Source organism: Acanthochromis polyacanthus, unplaced genomic scaffold (genome assembly GCF_021347895.1).
Source record: "Acanthochromis polyacanthus isolate Apoly-LR-REF ecotype Palm Island unplaced genomic scaffold, KAUST_Apoly_ChrSc contig49, whole genome shotgun sequence".
Taxonomy (NCBI): Eukaryota; Metazoa; Chordata; class Actinopteri; family Pomacentridae; genus Acanthochromis; species Acanthochromis polyacanthus.
Genome location: NW_026131338.1, coordinates 8,269 through 13,332, shown reverse-complemented (window position 1 = coordinate 13,332; position 5,064 = coordinate 8,269). Strand labels below are relative to the sequence as shown.

The 5,064-nt window shown below is 40.1% G+C and overlaps 1 long non-coding RNA gene across 3 annotated transcripts; it reads right to left on the bottom strand.

Moving 5' to 3' along the window:
- LOC127532937 (uncharacterized) lies at positions 1–3,662 on the bottom strand. Of its 3 annotated transcripts, none has more exons than XR_007940578.1 (4): positions 3,287–3,662; positions 2,970–3,130; positions 1,952–2,572; positions 1–184 (listed from the first exon to the last, which is right to left on the bottom strand). It is a non-coding gene; the product is annotated as an uncharacterized LOC127532937 (long non-coding RNA). The 3 variants fall into 3 exon arrangements; XR_007940580.1 differs by having other exon boundaries at positions 1,952–2,157; XR_007940579.1 differs by lacking the exon at positions 1,952–2,572.
- Between the last annotated feature and the right edge of the window lie 1,402 nt (positions 3,663–5,064).

Here is a 5,064-nt window from a genome sequence, read left to right as displayed (position 1 = left end):
ATGCTTCTGTCGATTTACACAGCATTCTGCCAATGATACCTTGATGCCTTTCCTCGCACTGAAGAGTAAAGGTGCCCGCTCTGAGATTTTGAAATAACGCCAGTGGATCGTTGGAGTAGGGTGTAGTTGCTTGATAGGGGTGCTCTCCATCTGTCAGTATGTAATGCACCAGGCACCCTGTTGTCTGCAATACAGGAGATTCATTTGAATCAATGTCCAGTCATAATCACCCTTCCATATTGCACAGATTGCAATTATATATATATATATATATATATACAGTGCCTTGTGAAAGTATTCGGCCCCCTTGAACTTTTCAACCTTTCGCCACATTTCAGGCTTCAAACATAAAGATATAAATTTTAATTTTTTGTCAAGAATCAACAACAAGTGGGACACAATCGTGAAGTGGAACGAAATTTATTGGATATTTTAAACTTTTTTAACGAATAAAAACCTGAAAAGTGGGGCGTGCAATATTATTCGGCCCCTTGCATTAATACTTTGTAGCGCCACCTTTTGCTGCAATTACAGCTGCAAGTCGCTTGGGGTATGTCTCTATCAGTTTTGCACATCGAGAGACTGAAATTCTTGCCCATTCTTCCTTGCAAAACAGCTCGAGCTCAGTGAGGTTGGCTGGAGAGCGTTTGTGAACAGCAGTCTTCAGCTCTGCCCACAGATTCTCGATTGGATTCAGGTCTGGACTTTGACTTGGCCATTCTAACACCTGGATACGTTTATTTGTGAGCCATTCCATTGTAGATTTGGCTTTATGTTTTGGATCATTGTCCTGTTGGAAGATAAATCTCCGTCCCAGTCTCAGGTCTTTTGCAGACTCCAACAGGTTTTCTTCCAGAATGGTCCTGCATTTGGCTCCATTCATCTTCCCATCAGTTTTAACCATCTTCCCTGTCCCTGCTGAAGAAAAGCAGGCCCAAACCATGAGGCTGCCACCACCATGTTTGACAGTGGGGATGGTGTGTTCAGGGTGATGAGCTGTGTTGCTTTTACGCCAAACATATCGTTTTGCATTGTGGCCAAAAAGTTCCATTTTGGTTTCATCTGACCAGAGCACCTTCTTCCACATGTTTGGTTAGTCTCCCAGGTGGCTTGTGGCAAACTTCAAACGAGACTTTTTATGGATATCTTTGAGAAATGGCTTTCTTCTTGCCACTCTTCCATAAAGGCCAGATTTGTGCAGTGTACGACTGATTGTTGTCCTATGGACAGACTCTCCCACCTCAGCTGTAGATCTCTGCAGTTCATCCAGAGTGATCATGGGCCTCTTGGCTGCATCTCTGATCAGTCTTCTCCTTGTTCCAGGTGAAAGTTTAGAGGGACGGCCGGGTCTTGGTAGATTTGCAGTGGTCTGATACTCCTTCCATTTCAATATGATTGCTTGCACAGTGCTCCTTGAGATGTTTAAAGCTTGGGAAATCTTTTTGTATCAAAATCCGGCTTTAAACTTCTCCACAACAGTATCTCGGACCTGCCTGGTGTGTTCCTTGGTCTTCATGATGCTCTCTGCACTTTAAACAGAACCCTGAGACTATCACAGAGCAGGTGCATTTATACGGAGACTTGATTACACACAGGTGGATTCTATTTATCATCACCAGTCATTTAGGACAACACTGGATCGTTCAGAGATCCTCACTGAACTTCTGGAGTGAGTTTGCTGCACTGAAAGTAAAGGGGCCGAATAATATTGCACACCCCACTTTTCAGTTTTTTATTTGTTAAAAAAGTATAAAATATCCAATAAATTTCATTCCACTTCACGATTGTGTCCCAATTGTTGTTGATTCTTGGCAAAAAATTAAAATTTTATATCTTTATGTTTGAAGCCTGAAATGTGGCGAAAGGTTGAAAAGTTCAAGGGGGCCAAATACTTTCGCAAGGCACTGTATACACACATGGACAAAATTGTTGACATCAGAAAACCGCTCACCCACACGACACCACACACGCTGTCTGCCATCTGCCCTGAAGAGTGTAAACCGGGATTCATCCATGAAGAGAACACCTCTCCAACGTGCCAGACGCCATCAAATGTGAGCATTTGCCCACTCAAGTCGGTTACGACGACGAACTGGAGTCAGGTGGAGACCCCGATGAGGATGACAAGCTTGCAGATGAGCTTCCCTGAGACGGTTTCTGACAGTTTGTGCACAAATTCTTTGGTTATGCAAACCGATTGTTTCAGCAGCTGTCCGAGTGACTGGTCTCAGACCATCTTGGAAGTGAACATGCTGGATGTGGAGGTCCTGGGCTGGTGTGGTTACACGTGGTCTGCGGTTGTGAGGCTAGTTGGATGTCCTGCCAAATTCTCTGAAACGCCTTTGGAGACAGCTTATGGTAGAGAAATGAACATTCAACACACGAGCAACAGCTCTGGTTGACATTCCTGCTGTCAGCATGCCAATTGCACGCTCCCTCAAATCTTGCCACATCTGTGGCATTGTGCTGTGTGATAAAACTGCACCTTTCAGAGTGGCCTTTTATTGTGGGCAGTCTAAGGCACACCTGTGCACTAATCATGGTGTCTAATCAGCATCTTGATATGGCACACCTGTGAGGTGGGATGGATTATCTCAGCAAAGGAGAAGTGCTAACTATCACAGACTTAGACAGATTTGTGAACAATATTTGAGAGAAATGATGATATTGTGTTTGTGGAAAAAGTTTTAGATCTTTGAGTTCATCTCATAAAAAATGGGAGCAAAAACAAAAGTGTTGCGTTTATATTTTTTGAGTATGTATATATAAACATTACAATGATTAAAATATTACTTATAATATACAGTTGAGTTTATGTAAACTGATTTGAATACTGACATGTGATACAATTCACCATACAGCAGACCTAGTTTATTCATTTTCAGCTCCACATTTCACATATTTTAAAGACATGTAAACTCATAGCAGTCATCATGGCCATTGAAGCGACATTTCCATCCTGAACTTACCTGGATATCTGACTCTTTCTTGTATTTGTATTGCATGCCTCAAACATCTTCATAACTTGACCAAGACAAAGATCCAGCCATTTGAGACTGCAAAGCTGATTGTGCCAAATCCAGTTTCCTGCTTGCTCCAAAATCTGCGATAAACAATTTGTTGCTGATATCTGTAAAATATTGAAAATGATCCTTAGACATGTACCTCTTAATACAATATCCACAAAATAACGTCTTTTCTATGATGTATAATGAAAAATTGGATAATAAATACATTCTACCAGATAGTTTATGGCTATGGCTAAACGATTTATTCTTTTTTTTACCAAACAAAATGTTTTCGGGCTTCAGGTCTCTGTGCAAAATCCCGCGTGAATGGAGTTCTTGTCGTCCTTGCAGTAGCTCCTGGCAGATCCCCAGTCTTTGAGCCTCAGTCAAACTTTCTCTGTCAGGAAAGTTCTTGTTTTCAATTACCTCCGCCAGACTGTATTTGCAGAGAGGGGAGACAAAATAAGCAAAGTAATTATCTTCCAACACTGCAATTGGTTGTAAAAGATGTTCTGCTTTGAATGTTTCTGAACATAGGACATGTGCCATTTTATTCTCATTTTGAGAAATATGCTTTGCAACTCTTTTCACTGCAACTTTGTTGCTCTGGAAGAATCCTGGGAAAATTTCAGCAGCATTGCATCCATTTGCAATCTTTTTGTGGTGTTAAAAACAGGTTCTCCAACGTCCGTAACGCCAGGGTTAGAGGCAAGGTTTTCGAATGAACTCATCCGACGGGATTCCTTGAAAATGCAGAAAAAAAACCTATTAGACATGGTCATCATTTCAAATTTTGTAATTTTGTTAGTGGCAATAACTCCCTAACCTGATTAACAGGAAACAAATAAATATGCATTAATAGTGTGATATAAGTTTCAGAAATGCTCATGTGTTGCTGCATACCAGGCATGTCCAACAGAAAATAGCTCAGTAGTTACACTATCAACAATACTTTGAAACCTTGTCACTGTAAATATTTAGATAAAAGGTGCAACATTAACTATGAGGCAGAAGAATTATAGTATCTGCATTTTCATAATAGTAAACTTCTCAGTTTTTTTGTTGTGAGTTCTATCAGAATATTAATGCTACCTACACATTTAGACATAAATATTAAAGTAGTACGATGGCAGTGCCACATGTTTATATGGTAAATGGACAAAAAAGTCATTTTTAAATTGTTAGCATTTATACATTGAGGTTTTAGAATATTAAATTAAAGTGCTGCAAATTACCTTACCTTTTCTTTGCTTGAAGGAAGAAAAAAACTTGAAGGATGGTAGGTTAAATGTTCTTCTTGCACAGTACCTCTTCAATATACTTACCTATAAAACTATTATATCTTTACATATTGATTGAAAGGTGCACAAATAAAATAAATATTCAGGTAGATGAATCTCCAATGAAGGAAAAACACATGGAAATGCTTTTGGTCCTCTAAAGCTGTCGCTCCCAAAAACAGAAAAGACAAGTAAAAACTTCTGCGAGGAGACCGGTATTGATATAAAACCCTGCCCAATGATCGGAACAGTGACTGGGTCTTTGGAAAAAGATCGTTAACCACCCTGACATGAATGGTGAATCAGAGCAGTTAGACCAGACGTAGACACATGAAGGGTTACAGGGTTTCAGTTGATGTGAACTGCTCAGTTTACCCAGCAGATGTAAAAGGACTGGACAACACACAACAGAGCTGTGACAGAAAAGGAATCTAGCTTTGTAGAGAAGTTGTTGTCCAACAAATATTGATCCACTTTGTTTTTGCTCTGCATTTCTGCAGAAAATAGGAATAAAACTAAAACCAAAAAACACCCGCACTTAATTTGTGAGTTAAAGAATGATGGGACCATTTGTAGGGAATTTTTGTCATTGCTGTGTCTTGTAAAGAGATTTATCTAGAAGAGATGAGAAGTCTGAATCTGGCTTGTTTCACCTGAGCCTTACGGTAAGCTATGTCTCAGCAACAGATTCTGAAGTACGGGCCAAGGTGTGTTTAAGCTGATGATTTTCATGAGGCCTTCCTTGCCTTTGGAAGTTAAAAACTCCTGCAGAGGCA